We start from the raw sequence: 23,901 nt of genomic DNA on the forward strand, positions 1-23,901 counted from the left end.
GCATATAAAGAAATTAAAACTTCACCTTTTATCCAACATGTTAAAAACAGGGGATATCCATAATAAAAAGATAAAAGATAGACACCGACGTGTTTCGAGCCTGTATCGGCTCTTAGTCATGGCACATGGCATTGCGGGCATGTGCCCCTTATATATAATAACCAAAAGAGAGGGGCACAATATACTGACCTATTGTTTAACCTTGTCTCTGGTACACAGAGAAATACAAATAATAACCAAGAAAATTACACAGAGACATAAAATAGTAAAAAAGTATATATAGTCTTTATTATTGGTGACTGAATTTAAAAACAGAATTTTAAAAAGAGCGACAGCGGACAGACTACTAAGGCGTCTGGATGAGGGACTGAAGCAAAAATGGGCCACAGGACATCACTAAGAAAATGGAGATGCTAAGGTGACCCCATCCTGGTGTATACACACATAAAAAAGTATAGGCTGTACAAAAACATACTAGCAAATATATACCAACATATGTAAACATATACACTCAGAAAGAATATATAGATGTTAATTCTGTATTGCACAATGTCCAGAGAGAAAAAGAATGACCGCAAAACAAAACAAGATAAAGTATGCAATTATGAAAGTGGCAAATGGGTGAAATAGTAGAGAGTCCCAGGAACCGGGATCATACCATACACAAATGTTCAGCAATCACCAAGGTCCTGGAAAATGTGACTCAAATGTCAATCACCCATCTCACATCATAGAGGCATACAGCGGACATCTTACCCTAATGCAGAACGCCACCCTAACAACGTTGTTTCCCAACAAGCTTCCTCAGGGAATGTGGAAGCCTGAGGAAGCTTGTTGCAAAACAACATTGTTAGGGTGGCGTTCTGCATTAGGGTAAGATGTCCGCTGTATGCCTCTATGATGTGAGATGGGTGATTGACATTTGAGTCACATTTTCCAGGACCTTGGTGATTGCTGAACATTTGTGTATGGTATGATCCCGGTTCCTGGGACTCTCTACTATTTCACCCATTTGCCACTTTCATAATTGCATACTTTATCTTGTTTTGTTTTGCGGTCATTCTTTTTCTCTCTGGACATTGTGCAATACAGGATTAACATCTATATATTCTTTCTGAGTGTATATGTTTACATATGTTGGTATATATTTGCTAGTATGTTTTTGTACAGCCTATACTTTTTTATGTGTGTATACACCAGGATGGGGGTCACCTTAGTATCTCCATTTTCTTAGTGATGTCCTGTGGCCCATTTTTGCTTCAGTCCCTCATCCAGACGCCTTAGTAGTCTGTCCGCGGTCGCTCCATTTAAAATTCTGTTTTTACATTCGGTCACCAATAATAAAGACTATATGTACTTTCTCACTATTTTATGTCTCTGTGTAATTTTCTTGGTTATTATTTGTATGCCCCTTATATAGTGTAACTCCAAATGAACCTAACGGAAACCAGGTAAACCAGGTCCCGGAAGGACAATGACGTAGATCGGTTGTGAGATACCTCTAAAAACTGGTCTGGAATGGTCATCATGTGCAAGGCAAGTATGTAGTAATGAGTGGTACATGTAACATGACTAATTTATATTTATATAAGTCAGTGTTCATAGTCATGTATCGGTAGCACTACTCAAGTATAATAGGGTTGCTAAGAGATAATATATGTGCATGAGAATATATTTTTTTCATTGTTTCCCAGGACACGGCCCGCATCCTACCTGCCTTGCTCTCCTGCCATTACGGAGCTCCTGTATCCAAGACTGCACGGTGGTGAGCTGAATTCCCCCTACTTTTTTGTTTCTTTATATTAGTTTTTAAGGACATATTAAATTTAAAAAAAATAGTTTATAACTTCAATAACACTTTAACTCCTTAAGGACCCGGGGTTTTTCCGTTTTTGCATTTTCGTTTTTTCCTCCATACCTTTAAAAAGTCATAACTCTTTCAATTTTTCACCTAAAAATCTATATGATGGCTTATTTTTTGCGCCACCAATTCTTCTTTGTAATGACATCAGTCATTTTACCCAAAAATCTACGGCGAGACGGGAAAAAAAATAATTGTGAGACAAAATTGAAAAAAAAAACGCCATTTTGTAACTTTTGGGGGCTTCCGTTTCTACACAGTGGGCCTCATTTACTAAGCTGAAACTGACCAGTTTTTGTCTGGTTATTTTGTCTGAGACATGTCTGCGCCAGTGTGCGCCTGAAAAACACGGCAAACCCAAAAGGGGCGTGGTCTGTTGCAAAAGGGGCGTTGTCGGTCATAAGGGGGTGTGGTTTCACAACCCGACCGATTTACTATGGAATTCACAGAAAATCCTGTGGGTAAATGGCTGGAAATATCGACCTAGAAAAAGCTGGTCAGAAAATGTTCCCGACTTTTCCCAATAGTGAATAGAGAGGAATCCTGCAAGTCTGAAACAACTTTTCCCACTAGTAAAAACCCGAAACTCTTAGTAAATGAGGCCCAGTATCTTTATTCTGTAGGTCCATACCATTAAAATGATACCCTACTTATGTAGGTTTGATTTTGTCGTACTTCTGGAAAAAATCATAACTACATGCAGGAAAATTTATACCTTTAAAATTGTCATTTTCTGACCCCTATAACTTTTTTATTTTTCCGCGTATGGGGCGGTATGAGGGCTAATTTTTTGCGCCATGATCTGAAGTTTTTGCATTGATAGGACTTATTGATCGCTTTTTATTCATTTTTTTCATGATATAAAAAATGACCAAAAATGCACTATTTTGGACTTTGGAATCTTTTTGCGTGTACGCCATTTACCGTGCGGTTTAATTAACGATATATTTTTATAATTCTGACATTTCCACACGCGGCGATACCACATATGTTTATTTTTATTTACACTTTTTTTTATGGGAAAAGGGGGGTGATTCAAACTTTTATTAGGGGAGTTGTTAAATGATCTTTATTCACTTTTTTTTTTTTTGCAATGTTATAGCTCCCATAGGGACCTATAACACTGCACACACTGATCTTTTACATTGATCACTGGTTTCTCATAAGAAACCACTGATCGATGATTCTGCCGCTTGACTGCTCATGTCTGGATCTCAGGCAGTGAGCAGTCATTCGGCGATCGGACAGCGAGGAGGCAGGTAGAGATCCTCTGGCTGTCATGTAGGCTGTTCGGGATGCTGCGATCCCAAACAGCTCCCTGAGCTAACCGGCATGGTTTCACTTTCACTTTAGACACGGCGATCAACTTTGTCTAAAGGGTTAATAGCGCGCGGCACCGCAATCAATGCCGCACGCTATTAGCCACGTGTCCTGGCCGTTGTTTGAGACCGGGCCTGACCCGCTATGATTGGGAGCGGAGGTTAAGGACTCATTTCACCTTAAGGACGCAGCCAATTTTATTTTTGCATTTTTGTTTTTTCCTCCTCGCCTTTTGCATGACCAGTTGTACTTTATAATGACATCACTCATTTTACCCTAAAATGTATGGTAAACCCCGCCCCCCCCCCCCCAAATTTTTTTTTTTGTGTAAGGAGATTTAAACGAAAATCATAGTTTTGCTAATTTGGGGGGTTTCGTTTTCGCACTGTACACTTTACGGTAAAAAAATGCATGTTTTCTTTATTCTCTGGGTCAATACGGTTAAAATGCAGGGATGTGGAATTTCTATCGCCCGACGCCCCGGACTAGCAGTTTTAAGCGCCGGGCAGGTGAATTTGTCCGGCCCTTAGCCCGGCTTCGGGCAAGCAGGGCCGGACCTGACAAGTGCGGCGGATCTGCAGTCTGTATGGAGCGGGCAGGAGTCGGGAGCACGCTCCATACAGACTGCAGATCCGAAGCAGAGCAGGGGAGATGAGAAGCTGTGTATTTGTCTTCTTTCCCCTGCTCTGCAGACGTGCGGGGGGAAATGAGGGGGCGTGGCTTACTTTTCCCCGTGCAGACCTGCGTCCTCTGCCTTCACTCCCTCCAGCTGTAGCTTCGGAGAGCTGAGGGGAGGACGCACGTCTGCACGGGGAGATGCTTGCGGCGCTCTGCAGTATGTATGGAGCGGGCTCCGGACTCGTGCCCGCTCCATACTCTGCAGCCCCCGGCTGTTCTCAGTAGCCGGGGGCCGCCGCTAATAGCCAGCATGCGGCGATCGCCGCGGCTGGCTATTAACCCTTTAGATCGCCGCTGTCAAAGCTGACAGCGGCGTCTAAAGCCTGGGTTCTCAACCTGGGGTACGCGAAAACGCTGACAAATACCGGCCATGCATTGGCCAGTATTTGTCAGCGCATAGCCGCGGCAGCTCACTGTACAGTAGCGCGGCCAGAGATGCGGCCGGGGCTACTGTAAGTGAGCTGGTGGGTTGCCAGGGAGACGTGTGGCCTCCCCTGACGTTGCGCGGAGTTGCCGCACAGCGCAGGGGGACGTCACACGTCAGTGCGGCCCTGTGGAACATCCCGTGAAGCAGCAGGCAACGGGACCACAGGACGCCAGGTAAACAACTGTATGGCACAGAGGGGGGGGGGGGGGTTACTGTATGGGACGGAGCACAAGGCATTAAGATGGAGGGGGAGAGGGATAATGGCGGAGGGGGGGGGAGTAATAAAGCACAAGGCATTGAAATTTTATGTCTTGTGCTTTATTACTCCCCTCTCCCCTTCCATCTTAATCCCCTTGCACCAGTCCCCCCTTCCTCTGATCCCCCTTTTGCCATATCCGATAATAATGGCACAAGAGAATTAATATGGAGGAGGGGGGGGGTTGATTATCCCCCCCCCCCCCCTCCATCTTAATCCCCTTGTGCTATTATTATCCGATATGGCAAAAGGGGATCAGAGGGAGGGGGGAATTATCAAACCCCCCCCCCTCCATATTAATCCCCCTGTATCATTATTCCCCCTCCTCCATCTTAATCCCCTTGTACCATATTGGATAATAATGGCACAAGGGGATAAAGAATAATGGTAAAAGGGAATCAGAGGGAGGTGGGAATTGTGGGACAGGGGGAGTAAGACGGAGGGGGAATAATAGCACAAGGGGATTAAGATGGAGATGGGATGCATTAGTATAAAGGTAAGAACACGCCTTTTGTCTGCGGGTCACTATGGAGGTAGCCGGAGGACTTACCTCTGCTTCCTCCTGTCCCGGCTCTGTCATTGATAGATCCTGGCTGGACCAGGCTCTATCAATGGATCACAGAGATCACAGATTAATAGAGTTCAATAGAATCTATTCATCTGTCTGAGGAATCTAATGATTCCTCCTATAAGTGTAATAAAGTGTAAAAGAAAAAAAATAAGTTTTAATAAAAGTTTGAAAGACACACAGTGGTCTTCAAACTGTGCCCCTCCAGATGTTACAAAACTACAATTCTCAGCATGCCAGGACAGCCGTTCGCTGTCCGGGCATGCTGGGAGTTGTAGTTTTGCAACATCTGGAGGGCCACAGTTTGAAGACCGCTGCATTAACCCCTTCCATGTTAAAAGTTCAAATCACCCCCTTTTCCTATATAAAAACATGCAAACATAATAAAAATAAACATATTTGGTATCGCTTCGTGTGTAATTGTACAATCTATTAAAATATAACATTATGTATCCCGTACGGTAAATGTAAAAAAAATACCAAACCACAGATTTGCAATTTTTATAATATCCCAGAAAAAAAAGTTAAAAAGCGATTAAAAAGTCAGATCAATGCCAAAATGGTACCGATACAAAAAACAGATTATGGCACAAAAAATGAGCCCTCATACAGCCTGGTATGCGGAAAAAAAAATAAAGCTACAGGGGTTAAAAAAATGGCAATTAAAAAAATTTAGAAAAAGTCCAGAATTAGTAAAACATGCCGTAAACTATACAAATCTGGTATCGCTGTAATCAGGCGCCTAAAGTATAAAACTAACATGTTATCTCAACCACAAGGTAAATGGCGCAGAAAAGAAAAACACCAAATCTGCAAAATTATCTTTTACTATTTCAATTTCACTTCCCTTAATATATATATATATATATATATATATATATTTTGGTTCGGAGAATATGTTATTGAAAAATTAAAAGGTGTCATTATATTAGGTAGTTATGGCTATTATAGGGCGAGGAGGAAAAAATGAGAGCGTAAAAGCGAAAATTGGCCGGACAAGTGGATCGTCATGAGGGACAAGTAGATTTTGCTCCATTTTAGTCCCGTGGACAAGTAGTTTTTTATAAAATTTCCACACCCCTGAAATGATACCCATGGTTACATACATTTTTATTATTGTACTGCTTTTAAAAAATCTCAAACTTTTTTTTACAAAATCAGTTTGTTTAAAATTGCCCTATTTAGACCACCTCTAACTTTCTTATTTTTCTGTATTCAGGGATGTGTGAGGGCTAATTTTTGTGCCATGATCTGTAGTTTGTTTTGGTACCAGATTTGCATATATGTGACTTTTTGATCACTTTTTATAGATTTTTTTTTAAGTCTGATGTGACAAAAAAGCTGAAATGTTTTACTTTTTTTTTAATGTTTACGCCGTTTGCCGTAGGGGATCATTAACTTTATATTTTTATAGTTCAGACATTTACGCACACAACGATACAAAATGTTTGTTTATTATCTTTTTTTTATGCTTTTATGTATAAATATGGGGGAAAACATACTTTATTGGGGGAGGGGATTTTTCAAATTTTTTTTAACTTTTATTTTACATTTACCGTATTTATCGGGGTATACCACTCACCGGCCTATAACATGCACCCTCATTTTACCAAGAATATTTGGGTAAAAAAAGTTTTTTACCCAAATATCCATGGTAAAATGAGGGTGCGTGTGTGCGCGTGTATACCCCGATACACCCCCAGGAAAGGCAGGGGAAGAGAGGCCGTCACTGCCTGCTTCTCTCCCCCTGCCTTTCCTGGGGTCTAGAGCCCTGCTGCCGGCCCTTCTCTCCCCCTGGCTATCGGCGCTGCTGCCCGTTCTGTCCCCAGTGACTATCGGTGCCGGTGCCCCATTGCCGGCGCCGATAGCCAGGGGGAGAGAAGCGGCACCGACAGCCAGGGGGAGAGAAGGGGCAGTGGCACCCATTGCTGCAACCGCTGCTCCTTTGCCTCCCCCATCCCCGGTGGCATAATTACCTGTTGCCGGGGTCGGGTCCGTGCTGCTTCAGGCCTCCGGCGTGCGTCCCCTGCGTCGTTGCTATGCGCTGCGCGGCGCATGACGTCAGTCTTCCCCTGCCTTTCCTGGGGGTGTATCGGGGTATACACGCGCACACACGCACCCTCATTTTACCATGGATATTTGGGTAAAAAACTTTTTATGTAAATTATCCCGCACGGTACACGCCGTAAAAAAAAAAATGCAAAATTCACCAATTTTGGTACAAATAGTGGAATAAAAAAGATCAAAAGGTAGCACGTAGCACAAAAATGATACCAATAAAAAGTACAGCTCATCCCGCAAAAAATAAGCCCTCATTCAAAGGCGTCGGCGAAAAATAAAAAAACGCTGGAAAATGAATGGCAGAAAAATAATTTTGCTCAGAAAAGGAAAAAGAACATAGAACAGTGGTTCTTAACCTTGTTGGAGGTACTGAACCCCACCAGTTTCATATGCGCATTCACTGAACCCCTCTTAATTAGAAAAATAAAATATGATTTTTTCAAATTCAAAACATAGGAGGTATATATTTAAGTATATATTTATACATAGGTGCACAAAATGAACAAAACCATTAAGAACAAAGAACAAAACCATGAAAACATGATTTTCACTCAAAAACAAAAACATAATGAATATTTACTGCAAATCAGTGTGACTTCTGCTGTTGTCTTTCAGAGACCAGTTCAGAAATGCGCGGCTTTACCTTGGCAAGTGACACTCATGTCATTTTCGCAACAATGGCAGTGTTCCCCCACATTAGGCAGGCAGTGTTCCCCCACATTTGGCAGGCAGTGCTCCCCCACATTAATTTGGCAGTGTTCCCCCACATTAGGCAGGCAGTGTTCCCCCACATTAGGCAGGCAGAGTTCCCCCACATTAGACAGGCAGTGCTCCCCCACATGAGGCAGGCAGTGTTCCCCAACATTAGGCAGACAGAGTTTCCCCACATTAGGCAGACAGTTCCCCCACATTAGGCAGACAGTGTTCCCCCACATTAGGCAGACAGAGTTCCCCCACATTAGGCAGGCAGTGTTCCCCCACATTAGGCAGGCAGTGTTCCTTCACATTAGGCAGGCAGTGTTCCCCCACATTAGGCAGACAGTTCGCCCACATTAGGCAGACAGAGTTCCCCCACATTAGGCAGGCAGTGTTCCCCCACATTAGGCAGGCAGTGTTCCCCCACATTAGGCAGACAGAGTTCCCCCACATTAGGCAGGCAGTGTTCCCCCACATTAGGCAGGCAGTGTTCCCCCACATTATGTAGGCCAGTGGTTTTCAACCTGCGGACCTCCAGTTGTTGCAAAACTACAACTCCCAGCATGCCCGGACAGCCAACGTCTGTCCGGTCATGCTGGGAGTTGTAGTTTTGCAACATCTGGAGGTCCACCGGTTGAAGACCACTGATGTAGGCAGTGTTCCCCTACAGACATACAGCCTCCAGCCATATAGCCATATACAGTGTATGGCTGGAGGCTCTATGCCTGTGTACTGCCCACTTCAGTGCTCCGACGACCGCTCCGGCTATAGCAGTAGGTCTCGGGACCGGTGGTCGGAGCACCGAAGATGACGTGCCGCTGGTCACTTACCAAGCTGGCCAGCGCGCGTCTTCCTCCTTCTCTATCCTCCGGTCCTCGGCGCCTTCGTTTCCATGAGTGCACGCACGGGACATCAGGGACGTCCCGGCGTGCACTATGTCCCGGCGGCCCTGCGTTTTTAAACGTAACGCGGGGCCACAGGGAGTTAATAGTGATGGGGGGGAATTGCCCCGTCGCTACAGGACGGGCAAACACCTGCTCTGCTCGGGGCCCCGGGCCAGCTCGGGGCCCTAAGCAATTGCTTGCTTTGCCTGTCCTGTTGCGTCCTCCCCCGCCCAACCCCCGGGACTGACTCACCGAACCCCTGGGGTTCGATCGAACCCAGGTTAAGAACCACTGACATAGAAAGCTATATAAAATGGGTATCGCCATAATCGTACTGACCCACAGAATAAATATAACATCACTTTTACTGCAGAGTGTACACTATAGAAAAAATAAATAAAAAAAAAGCCAGAAATTTTCCAGTTTTTCACAATATTTGGAAGTTTTTCACAAAAAATGCTGCATGTGTCAACAAAAATGCACCACTTATATAAAGTACAATATGTCACGAAAAAACAATCTCAGAATCGCTCTGCTCAGAAAAAGCATTCTAAAGTTATTACCATTTAAAGAGATACATGTTAATTTCTTTTTTTTTAAAAGAGCCTGGTCATTGAGGTAAAAAATGGGTCCGTCCTCAAGGGGTTATATATATATATATTTTTATATATAACCCCACAACACTTAGGCTAGGTTTCCACTTGTTTTTTTTTTTTTTTTTTACAAAAACGCCAATAAAAACACCCATTCTGCCGCATGGCATTTTTTTGGTGAAAAAAACGCTGCGGCCAGATGTTAGCTGCAAATCAATAATAAACTGCAAAATGCCAAATCCACTTGGCGTTTTTCAGTTTGGTGTTTTTTTTATCCTTTTGGCGTTTTTGGGCTCCTTGGCAGTTTTTAAAAAACGACCTCTTGTCGAGACTTTGGCATTTTTTCTGGAAAATCTTGGCGTTTTTCTCAAATAGAAGTCTATGGGAGTGAAAAAATGCCAAGAAAAACGCCATGTGTGTTTTAAATTTGGCATTTTTTCAGGCGGTTTTTATTCTCTTTTGGACTTTAGCGATCCAAAAAAGTGTTGGAGATACCTTTTTTATTAAAATTTAGTAGGGTACCATTAAAAAATTATAAAAAAAAAAGATACAGTAGTGATGGAAAAATATTGTATTTAATGAAATTTATCTTTTTTATAACAACATTTTAATTAATTTTTAAACAGGGATCAATTTATGTGCGCGGGTAGGGCACTAAAAATGTAGCCGACAATAATAAAAATGTAGTGTGTGTGTGTGTTTCACTTTTTATTTTTTTTACATTTTTTAGGTAGTACTACTACTCTCAGCATGGAATATTCTATGATAGGAGTAGTAGTTACCTGTACTAATTGACAGATCGCCCCGGGTTCGTTGCGATCCTCCTGTATAATGTATAGATGTGGCCGCTCTTTTATGGTCCCCTGCACTGCCGTATATATACACATATTCATATTTCCCGCAGAGAGCTGTGATTGGTCAGATGGTTCCAGCCAATCTCAACTCTGTGGGAAATAGGAATATGTGTATATATACATCAGTGCAGGGGACCATAGAAGAGCTGCCGCCCGTATCTATACATTATACCGGAGGATCACAGCGGGTGTCAGGAGGAGTGACACTCCCTGCGATCTGTCTATTAATGCAGATACTACAGCTCCCAGCAGAGTGTGCTCCATGTTGGGAGCAGTAGTACCTGCAGTAAGGGACAGATTACAGCGGATGTCACTCCTCCTGACACCCGCTGCGATCCTCCTGAAGTGACTGTCGGGATCATCTGTTCTCAAGGCTACAGAGCCGGGAGATCAGCTGATGCTGAGCAGTAGATATACATCGTATACCTACTGCCCAGCAAGAACTTACAGTGAGCCTTGGGGGGTGTATGGTAGGGATGGTATAATGTTGGTATATGAGGGGTTAATATTAACCCAGTCACTCGTGACGCCAGGGTGAGGGCTGGTATGCTGAATCTATGTTCCGGCCTATCACCGCCCTTCCCAGAAGCGATAGGTGCAATGAAATGACTGAAGGTCCACAAGCAGATTTAACTTGAACTTGAATAACTTTACTGCAGTGCTTGCAATATCCAATGCGTAGTAACAGTTTCATATAACAGTTCTTAGGTTGCTTAGCGACTGGCAGAAGTTGCGGACCTTGCATTAAACTTATAGTCTCTGAATTTAGGGAGTGATGTGCAGATCCGTCCGGATTTAGGGAAAATATTGGGTCCGGTGATACTGCAGAGTGCTTAGGGGATGACACACTCTATAATTTAGATCATTCAGCCGTTGCCGCAAGGCTCAGGCCTAACTCACTGCGATTACTGCAATATAGGTCTTCTCTCATCAAGAGCCAGGAGAAAGAGAGCAATAAGATGGCCGCCGCTCCCTTATATGGGCAGGGGGCGTGGCGAATCTGATTGGTCCGAACGTCTACCATTCACTTTACATGGTGTCATGGGATTGCTTACATCACAGGATCTATATACATTGCAAAACCCAAAATGAGGCTAGAGATACCAAAGTGAGGCCTGGAACGCATCCAGAATGAGGCTTGGAACGCATCATATGACCCGAAGGCCCTGCGACACCATGGAAACAAGTAATTAACCATTTATATACAGAAATAATACTATATACATTATTCTATGGACAAATCAGGAATCTATACACTATAATAGAGGCGACCAGGGGCGGACTGACCAACAGAGACCACTAAGTCCTAGGGACTCTGGCTACGGGGACCCATAGATAAATAAGTACCGTATGAAATGCGGTACTGGGACACCAGAGCTGTATATAGTGTATACAGAAGATGGAGGAGTCCCCTTACCTCCATCCAGTCCCCTCGGGTCTGTGTAGCTCCGCCCCCTAGTGATGATGTCATTAGGGGCGGAGCTAAAGACAAGATCCAGGTTATTAAGTCTGAAGCTCTGTTCTTATTGTCCGTTTTGGATAATGGGAACAGACCCTTCTGCCAGTGTCTACCCAGACAGGGAGACTCCAGCTGTTGCTAAACTACAACTCCCAGCCTTTGGCTGTCTGGGCATGCTGGGAATTGTTGTTTTGCACCAATTGGAGGCTCACTGTTTAGGTAGACATTGCATTATGGGCGCTCTCCCCTGCAGAGAGCGCAAAAAATGTCCTAACTAATTTTTTTGTGTTTTTTTTCTTCTCGTTTCAGATCCTTGTCATCACTAGGGGGCGGAGCTACACGGACCGGCGGTGACAGAAACGAGGGAGGTAAGTGGACCTCCTGTTCTGTATACACTATATACAGCTATCTATAGATAGCTGTATATTCTGGTGACAAGATTCCCGGCTCCAGTATAGTATACCCGGGTACACTATGCCCCCTGTATACTATGCGGCCGGGGGAGATGAGAAGTGATGCTATAAAATCACTCCTCATCTCCTTACACTCTGTGAACCGGGCGCTCAGCATCCGACCAACAGAGTGGTACCTGAAGACAGTGAGAAAACTGCCACAGGGGACAAATTTGGCTGTTTCCACACACCAGGGAAAACGCCAGAAAAGCTGCCAAAACTCAGGAATAACCTGTGGCAGTTTTTCTGGTGTTTTTGCTGGCGTTTTTTTTAGGTGTACAAAGAAATAAAACAAGTGGAAACCTAGCCTAACACCAAGAGTTACCACACCCATAACACCCAGTGGTAGACAAAAAAGCACCACATTGCTCTTTTCTCGGTTTTAACATACTGGGGACACCCACGTTTCTTAGTGAACTGCCCAGTTAAACGTTTATACTAGACTTGGGCGGATAATTGGTCTGAGGATAAAGATCCTGCAACAAGACAGACCATGATGGTATCCCTTAATAATAGTAATAATAAAATTAGAGGACCAGTCATACACTTTACTGGAAGTCGTATCCTTAACCCCTTAAGGACTCAGGGTTTTTCAGTTTTTGCATTTTCGTTTTTTCCTCCTTACCTTTTAAAAATCATAACCCTTTCAATTTTCCACCTAAAAATCCATATTATGGCTTATTTTTGCGTCACCAATTCTACTTTGCAGTGACATTAGTCATTTTACCCAAAAATCCACGGCGAAACGGAAAAAAAAATCATTGTGTAACAAAATCTAAGAAAAAAACGCCATTTTGTAAATTTTGGGGGCTTCCGTTTCTACGCAGTGCATATTTCGGTAAAAATTACACCTTATCTTTATTCTGTAGGTCCATACGGTTAAAATGATACCCTACATAACTGCATGCAGGAAAATTTATACTTTTAAAAATGTCATCTACTGACCCCTATAACTTTTTTTTTCCACGTACAGGGTGTTATGAGTGCTCATTTTTTGCGCCTTGATCTGAAGTTTATATCGGTACCATTTTTGTTTTGATCTGACTTTTTGATCACCAAAAATACGCTTTTTTGACTTTGGAATTTTTTTGCGCGCACGCCATTGACCGAGCGGTTTAATTAATTATATATTTTTATAATTCCGACATTTCCACACGCGGTGATACCACATATGTTTATTTTTATTTACGCTGTTTTATTTTTTTTATGGGAAAAGGAGGGTGATTCAAACTTTTATTAGGGAAGGGGTTAAATGACCTTTATTAACACTTTTTTTTACTAATTTTTTTGCAATGTTATAGCTCCCATAGGGACCTATAACACTGCACACACTGATCTTTTACACAGATCACTGGCATGTATTAACACGCCTGTGATCAGTGTCATCGTTGCTTGACTGCATTCGCCGATCGGACACTGAGGAGGCAGGTAAGGTCCCTCCCGATGTCCTGTAAGCTGTTTCACCGCGGCGGTCCCGAACAGCCTGACTGAGCAGCCGGGAAAGTTTCACTTTCACTTCAGATGTGGTGGTCAGCTTTGATCGCAGCGTCTGAAGGGTTAAAACAGGGCATCACCACGATCGGTAATGTCCTGTATTAGCCGCGGGTCCCAGCCGTTGATGGCAGCCGGGACCGACCCGATATGATGCAGGGTCACCCCGTGACCCCGCGGCATATCGCGGGAGCCGGCAGAGGATGTAAATATATGTCCTTCGTTGTTAAGGAGTTAAAGGGGTACTCCGGTGGAAAACTTTTTAAATCAACTGGCGCCAGAAAGTTAAACAGATTTGTAAATTACTTCCATCAAAAAATCTTTATCCTTCCAGTACTTATTAGCTGCTGAATACTACAGAGGAAATTATTTTGGAACACAGAGCTCTCTGCTAAGAACTGTCCAGAGTAGGAGAAAATTCCCATAGAAAACATATGTTGCTCTGGACAGTTCCTAAAATGGACAGAGATGTCAGCAGAGAGCACTGTGGTCATGATGTCAGCAGAGAGCACTAATTTCCTCTGTAGTATTGAGCAGTTAATAAGTACTGGAAGGATTAAGATTTTTGAAGAGAAGTAATTTACAAATCTGTTTAGCTTAATGGCACCAGTTGATTTAAAAAAAAAAAAAAAGTATTCTACCGGAGTACCCCTTTAATCTTATTCACCAGATATTCTGATTAATTGCACTACACCCTATAAAGGACTCCACTATTGTTTTGAGTACTTTTGGTTCTAAACCAAGTCTTTAAAACATTACTTTGTATACCAACGTCACCTAGAGGACCTAGACAACAGAGGCCGACGCCATAATATTAGAATAAGAGGACTACCGGAAGCAACCCATGATGAAGACCTCAAGGTCGCTCTTGAAGCTATTTTAATATGATCCTGCAGACACCAAGCTCTAACAAAATTCAACTTGACAGAGCACAGAGAGCGTTAAAACCTAAAGGTTCCACTGCCACACCTAGAGACGTCATATGTTGCATCACTGATTACAAAACTAAAGAAGAAATTATGCTAAAAGCACGTAATCTAAAGACAATAGACTTTGACGGAGCACAAATTCAGTTACTACCCGATCTATCATGGGTGACTTTACAGAAAAGAAGGATGCTGAAACCACTACTCCAGATCCTGAGGGAAAGAGACATAGATTACCCATGGGGTAATCTTCACAAGACGTACACCCCTTCTGCGAGGTGCTGGATATCCCAGTTCTGGATTTACCTAATTGGGAATTGTTGCCTCCTCCGCCTTTGCCTCCGCCGGCCTGGACAAGAGTGAGTCCCAGGAGAAGACGCGCCATTAATGATGCGACATCAACACATCTGTCACGATGCCGGCTGGCAGGTAGTGGACCCTCTGTGCCAGAGAGGGATTGGCGTGGACCGTGCTAGTGGACCGGTTCTAAGCCACTACTGGTTTTCACCAGAGCCCGCCGCAAAGCGGGATGGTCTTGCTGCGGCGGTAGTGACCAGGTCGTATCCACTAGCAACGGCTCACCTCTCTGGCTGCTGAAGATAGGCGCGGTACAAGGGAGTAGGCAGAAGCAAGGTCGGACGTAGCAGAAGGTCGGGGCAGGCAGCAAGGATCGTAGTCAGGGGCAACGGCAGAAGGTCTGGAAACACAGGCAAGGAACACACAAGGAACGCTTTCACTGGCACTAAGGCAACAAGATCCGGCAAGGGAGTGCAAGGGAAGTGAGGTAATATAGGGAAGTGCACAGGTGAAAACCCTAATTGGAACCACTGCGCCAATCAGCGGCGCAGTGGCCCTTTAAATCGCAGAGACCCGGCGCGCGCGCGCCCTAGGGAGCGGGGCCGCGCGCGCCGGGACAGAACAGACGGGGAGCGAGTCAGGTAGGGGAGCCGGGGTGCGCATCGCGAGCGGGCGCTACCCGCATCGCGAATCGCATCCCGGCTGGCAGCGGGATCGCAGCGCCCCGGGTCAGAGGACGTGACCGGAGCGCTGCAGCGGAGGGAGTGAAGCGAGCGCTCCGGGGAGGAGCGGGGACCCGGAGCGCTCGGCGTAACAGTACCCCCCCCCTTGGGTCTCCCCCTCTTCTTGGAGCCTGAGAACCTGAGGAGCAGACTTTTGTCAAGGATGTTGTCCTCAGGTTCCCAGGATCTCTCTTCAGGACCACAACCCTCCCAGTCTACTAAAAAAAAATTTTTCCCTCTGACCTTTTTGGCAGCCAAAATTTCCTTGACCGGGAAGACGTCCGAGGAGCCGGAAACAGGAGTGGGAGGAACAGATTTGGGAGAAAAACGGTTGAGGATGAGTGGTTTGAGAAGAGAGACGTGAAAGGCATTAGGGATACGAAGAGAAGGAGGAAGAAGAAGTTTATAAGAGACAGGATTAATTTGACACAAAATTTTGAAAGGACCAAGATAGCGTGGTCCCAACTTGTAGCTAGGGACACGGAAGCGGACATATTTAGCGGAGAGCCATACCTTGTCTCCAGGGGAAAAAACGGGGGGAGCTCTTCTTTTCTTATCCGCGAACCTCTTCATGCGTGAAGAAGCCTGTAAGAGAGAATTTTGGGTCTCTCTCCATATAATGGAAAGGTCACGAGAAATTTCATCCACAGCGGGCAGACCAGAGGGCAAGGGGGTAGGGAGGGGGGGAAGAGGGTGACGGCCGTACACCACGAAAAATGGGGATTTGGAGGAAGATTCAGAGACCCTGAAGTTATACGAGAATTCGGCCCATGGAAGGAGATCTGCCCAGTCATCCTGGCGGGAGGAAACAAAATGTCGCAAATAATCACCCAGGATCTGGTTAATTCTTTCTACTTGTCCATTGGACTGGGGATGATATGCAGAGGAAAAATTTAATTTAATCTTGAGTTGTTTACAGAGAGCCCTCCAGAATTTAGACACGAATTGGACCCCTCTATCCGAGACAATCTGCGTAGGCAACCCGTGAAGACGAAAAATGTGTACAAAAAATTGTTTAGCCAACTGAGGCGCAGAAGGAAGACCAGGAAGAGGGATGAAATGTGCCATTTTGGAGAATCGATCAACGACCACCCAAATAACGGTGTTGCCACGGGAAGGGGGTAAATCAGTAATAAAATCCATACCAATCAGAGACCAAGGCTGTTCGGGGACAGGCAGAGGATGAAGAAAACCAGCGGGCTTCTGGCGAGGAGTCTTATCCCGGGCACAGATAGTGCAGGCTCGCACAAAGTCCCCAACATCCGTCTCCAGAGTCGGCCACCAATAGAAGCGGGAGATGAGTTGCACAGATTTCTTGATGCCCGCATGACCTGCGAGATGGGAGGAGTGACCCCATTTGAGGATTCCGAGGCGTTGGCGTGGAGAAACAAAGGTCTTTCCTGGAGGAGTCTGCCTGATGGAGGCAGGAGAAGTGGAGATCAGGCAGTCAGGTGGAATGATGTGTTGCGGAGGGAGATCAACTTCTGAGGCATCCGAGGAACGAGAGAGAGCATCGGCCCTAATGTTCTTATCGGCAGGACGAAAGTGAATCTCAAAATTAAATCGGGCAAAGAACAGAGACCACCGGGCCTGGCGAGGATTCAGCCGTTGGGCAGACTGGAGGTAGGAGAGGTTCTTGTGGTCGGTGTAGATAATAACAGGAAATCTTGATCCCTCCAGCAGATGCCTCCATTCCTCAAGTGCTAATTTAATGGCTAGAAGCTCTCGATCCCCGATGGAGTAGTTCCTCTCCGCTGGAGAGAAGGTCCTAGAGAAAAAACCACAAGTGACAGCATGCCCGGAAGAATTTTTTTGTAGAAGAACAGCTCCAGCTCCCACTGAGGAGGCATCAACCTCCAATAGGAAGGGTTTGGAAGGGTCAGGTCTGGAGAGCACGGGAGCCGAAGAAAAGGCAGACTTGAGTCGTTTAAAGGAGTCTTCTGCTTGAGGAGGCCAGGACTTGGGATCAGCATTTTTTTTGGTTAAAGCCACGATAGGAGCCACAATGGTAGAAAAATGTGGAATAAATTGCCTGTAATAATTGGCGAACCCCAAAAAGCGTTGGATAGCACGGAGTCCGGAGGGGCGTGGCCAATCTAAGACGGCAGAGAGTTTGTCTGGATCCATCTGTAGTCCCTGGCCAGAGACCAAATATCCTAGAAAAGGAAGAGATTGGCATTCAAACAGACATTTCTCAATTTTGGCATAGAGTTGGTTGTCACGAAGTCTCTGAAGAACCATACGGACATGCTGGCGGTGTTCTTCTAGATTGGCAGAAAAAATTAGGATATCGTCCAGATATACAACAACACAGGAGTATAACAGATCACGAAAAATTTCATTGACAAAGTCTTGGAAGACGGCAGGGGCATTGCACAGTCCAAAGGGCATGACCAGATACTCAAAGTGTCCATCTCTGGTGTTAAATGCCGTTTTCCACTCGTCCCCTCTCTGATGCGGATGAGGTTATAGGCACCTCTTAAGTCCAATTTAGTGAAGATGTGGGCACCTTGGAGGCGATCAAAGAGTTCAGAGATGAGGGGTAAGGGGTAGCGGTTCTTAACCGTGATTTTATTAAGACCGCGGTAGTCAATGCAAGGACGTAGGGAGCCATCTTTTTTGGACACAAAGAAAAATCCGGCTCCGGCAGGAGAGGAGGATTTACGGATAAAGCCCTTTTTTAGATTCTCCTGGACGTATTCGGACATGGCAAGAGTCTCTGGGGCAGAGAGAGGATAAATTCTGCCCCGGGGTGGAGTAGTACCCGGGAGGAGGTCGATAGGGCAATCATAAGGCCTGTGAGGAGGTAGAGTCTCAGCTTGTTTTTTGCAGAAAACATCCGCGAAGTCCATATAGGCCTTAGGGAGACCGGTTACTGGAGGAACCACAGAGTTACGGCAAGGGTTACTGGGAACCGGTTTTAGACAGTTCTTGGAACAAGAGGACCCCCAACTCTTGATCTCCCCAGTGGACCAATCCAGGGTTGGGGAATGAAGTTGAAGCCAGGGAAGTCCAAGGAGAATCTCCGAGGTGCAATTGGGGAGGACCAAAAGTTCAATCCTCTCATGATGAGATCCGATGCTCATAAGAAGGGGCTCCGTGCGGAAACGTATGGTACAGTCCAATCTTTCATTATTTACACAATTGATGTAGAGGGGTCTGGCGAGACTGGTCACCGGGATGTTGAACCTGTTGACGAGAGAGGCCAAAATAAAATTTCCTGCAGATCCAGAGTCCAAGAAGGCCACTGTAGAGAAGGAGAAGGCAGAGGCAGACATCCGCACAGGCACAGTAAGACGTGGAGAAGCAGAGTAGACATCAAGGACTGTCTCACCTTTGTGCGGAGTCAGCGTACGTCTTTCCAGGCGGGGAGGACGGATAGGACAATCCCTCAGGAAGTGTTCGGTACTAGCACAGTACAGGCAGAGGTTCTCCATACGGCGTCGTGTCCTCTCTTGAGGTGTCAGGCGAGACCGGTCGACCTGCATAGCCTCCACGGCGGGAGGCACAGGAACAGATTGCAGGGGACCAGAGGAGAGAGGAGCCGAGGAGACGAAACGCCTCGTGCGAACAGAGTCCATATCTTGGCGGAGTTCCTGACGCCTTTCAGAAAAACGCATGTCAATGCGAGTGGCTAGGTGAATAAGTTCATGTAGATTAGCAGGAATTTCTCGTGCGGCCAGAACATCTTTAATGTTGCTGGATAGGCCTTTTTTGAAGGTCGCGCAGAGGGCCTCATTATTCCAGGACAATTCTGAAGCAAGTGTACGGAATTGTACGGCATACTCGCCAACGGAAGAATTACCCTGGACCAGGTTCAACAGGGCAGTCTCAGCAGAAGAGGCTCGGGCAGGTTCCTCAAAGACACTTCGGATTTCCGAGAAGAAGGAGTGTACAGAGGCAGTGACGGGGTCATTGCGGTCCCAGAGCGGTGTGGCCCATGACAGGGCTTTTCCGGACAGAAGACTGACTACGAAAGCCACCTTAGACCTTTCAGTGGGAAACAGGTCCGACATCATCTCCAGATGCAGGGAACATTGGGAAAGAAAGCCACGGCAAAACTTAGAGTCCCCATCAAATTTATCCGGCAAGGATAAGCGTATCCCAGAAGCGGCCACTCGCTGCGGAGGAGGTGCAGGAGCTGGCGGAGGAGATGACTGCTGAAGCTGTGGTAGCAACTGTTGTAGCATAACGGTCAGTTGAGACAGCTGTTGGCCTTGTTGCGCTATCTGTTGTGACTGCTGGGCGACCACCGTGGTGAGGTCAGCGACAACTGGCAGAGGAACTTCAGCGGGATCCATGGCCGGATCTACTGTCACGATGCCGGCTGGCAGGTAGTGGACCCTCTGTGCCAGAGAGGGATTGGCGTGGACCGTGCTAGTGGACCGGTTCTAAGCCACTACTGGTTTTCACCAGAGCCCGCCGCAAAGCGGGATGGTCTTGCTGCGGCGGTAGTGACCAGGTCGTATCCACTAGCAACGGCTCACCTCTCTGGCTGCTGAAGATAGGCGCGGTACAAGGGAGTAGGCAGAAGCAAGGTCGGACGTAGCAGAAGGTCGGGGCAGGCAGCAAGGATCGTAGTCAGGGGCAACGGCAGAAGGTCTGGAAACACAGGCAAGGAACACACAAGGAATGCTTTCACTGGCACTAAGGCAACAAGATCCGGCAAGGGAGTGCAAGGGAAGTGAGGTAATATAGGGAAGTGCACAGGTGAAAACCCTAATTGGAACCACTGCGCCAATCAGCGGCGCAGTGGCCCTTTAAATCGCAGAGACCCGGCGCGCGCGCGCCCTAGGGAGCGGGGCCGCGCGCGCCGGGACAGAACAGACGGGGAGCGAGTCAGGTAGGGGAGCCGGGGTGCGCATCGCGAGCGGGCGCTACCCGCATCGCGAATCGCATCCCGGCTGGCAGCGGGATCGCAGCGCCCCGGGTCAGAGGACGTGACCGGAGCGCTGCAGCGGAGGGAGTGAAGCGAGCGCTCCGGGGAGGAGCGGGGACCCGGAGCGCTCGGCGTAACAACATCATGGACACTATAGAAATGAATCTGCGACCTGAGCTTTAAGAGGACATTTTATCTGTTCATAAGTATGCTGAGATTATCTGCTTAGATGAGGTGTATCTGACAGAATAAGAGTGGTTTCCCTGAATTACAGTTACCACTAGGGTATAGAATGTCCAAAATTTTTCTTTAGTCAAACAGGAGTTACTATTATAATTACAATAATTATATAAGGCCAAAAAAATATAATTACAAATATTTTTCTAGTATATAACCGCATAATTTTTGATACCCAATATCTGACTTAACCACAAAGAATTTAGTTGTATGGTCAGGTTATCTGTTTATATAGTCAGATGTTGGGAAAGTTTAATATAAAGGGTTGAAAGAGACGAGAGGTCTCCTCCCTGACCTCCTCCCTGATGATCATTTCACCGCGGCGGTCCCGAACAGCCCGACTGAGCAGCCAGGTCACTTTCAGTTTCACTTTAGAAGCGGCGGTTAGCTTTGACCGCCGCTTCTAAAGGGTTAATACCGCACATCGCCGCGATCGGCGATGTGTGGTATTAGCCGCGGGTCCCGGCCGTTGATGAGCGCCTGGACCAACGCGATATGATGCGGGATCGCGGCGCGATCCCGCTTCATATCGCGGGAGCCGGCGCAGGACATAAATATACGTCCTGCGTCGTTAAGGGGTTAAAGACATCAAATCCCAAATGGAAAAATGGTCTGGTCTTCTGATTTCCCTTATTGGCAGGATTACAGCAGTCAAAATGTCAGTGTTGCCCAGATTCCTTTATTTATTGGAAACTTTTCCAGTATTAATACCTCAGGGACCATTAAGAGGTTTTCAATCAGCCATCCTCAGGTTTGTTTGGAAGGGGGGGGTCGCCACAGGTTAGCGTGGTCTGTCTTGACGGCCAAAAAGAACTATGGAGGACTGGCATTGCCTGACGTCTATGACTGTTATTATTCAGTCCACCTTAAAAATATTCCATCATGGTCACAATTTCGTGCATATAATAAACGGACGGACGTAGAGAAGCTGTGGTCGTCCCAGGTCCATTTATGTGCCTTGATTTGGGACTCAAACTATCAGGTCAATCAAAAACACTTACTTGGCCCGGTGAGAACCACATTAAAAATATGGGAAACTGTCAAGACTAAATATTCATTAAAATCCCCCAAGTCCCTTCTAACTCCCTTTATTTTTAATCCCTCTATTCCTGATAGTTATGATGTAGATATCATTTCCCCCTGGGTAGAGGCAAGGTTGTTTCACTTTGCAGATCTAGTGGACCCTATCAAAAGAACATTCCTTACCTTTCAAGCCCTTAGTGACAAGTTTAATCTTTCTAATGATACTGTCTCCAAACTGTCACTTCACATGCAGGGTTAGGTTCACCTGAAGCTGCTTTCTCTAAACCAACATCCTTTGAGTTGTTGTGTAGAGGTGAGACCACCACGAGAGGTTTAATATCCTCCATTTACAATATCTTACATTCTTTCATATATCAAGATAATTGGAAACACCCCTACATGACATAATGGGAAGAATACTTAGGCTATGAAATTCCAAAAGCCACATGGCAAACTATATGGGATAGAGCAGCGAAGTCTTCTTCCTGCATAATACATAAAGAAAATCAATACAAAATTCTCTTTCAGTGGTATCACACACCGGAAGTATTAAACAAACTTTATCCACAAACTACTTCTAGTTGCTGGAGGTGTAATATGGAGTTAGATACACTACCGCACATATTTTGGGATTGTCCCTCCATGCGCCATTTTTGGCTGGAGGTACAGTCTTTAGTTGGGAAGATACTGAGATTAAAGATACATCTGAAGCCAATCAATTATCTCTTAAATGTACCTCCCCCTGGTATAAAAAAAAAAAAAAAACTCAGATTATTCCATTCCATACTCACGGCTGCAAAGTGTTTGATAGCCAAAGAATGGAAAAAACCTACCCTTCCATCCGTACAAGCCCTAACCAATAGGATTCTGGAAGTTAGGCGGATGGAATACCTATCCGCAATGACAGAAAACAGGCTTTCTCATTTCTACGAAACTTGGAAGGAATGGGATGAATATATAGAAGACGATAACCAACACTGAAGGAAGGAGAGTCTGAAGAGGCCGCATAGGCATGGATTTATTCTATATTTCACACCATGATCAAACAGGTACTTTATTTTTATAATTTTTATCTTTTCTTTCTTTTTTCTTTCTTTTCCTTCTTCTTTTCATCTTCTTTATTCCGTTTCTGGAATCTAACAGAAATAATATAGATTGCTTTGTTCCTACCTAATATACACTCACGGATTTAAATGTACTGTGGATAATCTATAAACCTGCAACTCAATACCTATAGAGACATGGCAATAGCTTAACCCCTTAAGGACTCAGGGTTTTTCCGTTTTTACACTTTCGTTTTTTCCTCCTTACCTTTTAAAAATCATAAACCTTTCAATTTTCCACCTAAAAATCCATATTATGGCTTATTTTTGGCGTCACCAATTCTTCTTTGCCGTGACATCAGTCATTTTACCCAAAAATTCACGACGAAACGGAAAAAAAAATTATTGTGCGACAAAATAGAAGAAAAAACGCCATTTTGTAACTTTTGGGGGCTTCCGTTTCTACGTAGTGCATATTTCGGTAAAAATGACACCTTATCATTATTCTGTAGGTCCATATGGTTAAAATGATACCCTACTTATATAGGTTTGATTTTGTCGTACTTCTGGAAAAAATCATAACTACATGCAGGAAAATTTATACTGTTACGCCGAGCGCTCCGGGTCCCTGCTCCTCCCCAGAGCGCTCGGTCAGACCCGCTGACCGGGAGCGCTGCACTGACTCTGCCGGCGGGGATGCGATTCGCATAGCGGGACGCGCCCGCTTGCGAATCACATCCCAAGTCACTCACCTGTCCCGGTCCCCGGCTGTCACGTCCTGGCGCGCGCGGCTCCGCTCCTTAGGGTGCGCGCGCGCCAGCTCTCTAATATTTAAAGGGCCAGTGCACCAATGATTGGTGCCTGGCCCAATCAATGTAATTAGCTTCCACCTGCTCCCTGTGTATATTACCTCACTTCCCCTTCACTTCCTTGCCGGATCTTGTTGCCTTTGTGCCAGAGAAAGCGTTACAGTGTTTGCCTTACCAGTGTACCTGACCTCTTGCTGTTGCTATTGACTACGAACCTTGCCGCCTGCCCCGACCTTCTGCTACGTCTGACCTTGCCTCTGCCTAGTCCTTCTGTCCCACGCCTTCTCAGCAGTCAGCGAGGTTGAGCCGTTGCCGGTGGATACGACCTGGTTGCTACCACCGCAGCAAGACCATCCCGCTTTGCG

At 45.6% G+C, this 23,901-nt stretch overlaps 1 long non-coding RNA gene across 1 annotated transcript in view; it reads left to right on the forward strand.

Annotated features, from left to right (window-relative positions):
• Nucleotides 1-1,701: 1,701 nt before the first annotated feature.
• Nucleotides 1,702-23,901, forward strand: part of LOC130276970 (uncharacterized) — a 52,396-nt gene continuing 30,196 nt past the window's right edge. The window contains exons 1-2 of the long non-coding RNA XR_008845316.1: nt 1,702-1,765; nt 11,967-12,025. This is a non-coding gene — a long non-coding RNA (uncharacterized LOC130276970). The remainder of the gene's footprint in view (nt 1,766-11,966; nt 12,026-23,901) is intronic.

Source organism: Hyla sarda, chromosome 6, assembly GCF_029499605.1.
Source record: "Hyla sarda isolate aHylSar1 chromosome 6, aHylSar1.hap1, whole genome shotgun sequence".
Taxonomy (NCBI): Eukaryota; Metazoa; Chordata; class Amphibia; order Anura; family Hylidae; genus Hyla; species Hyla sarda.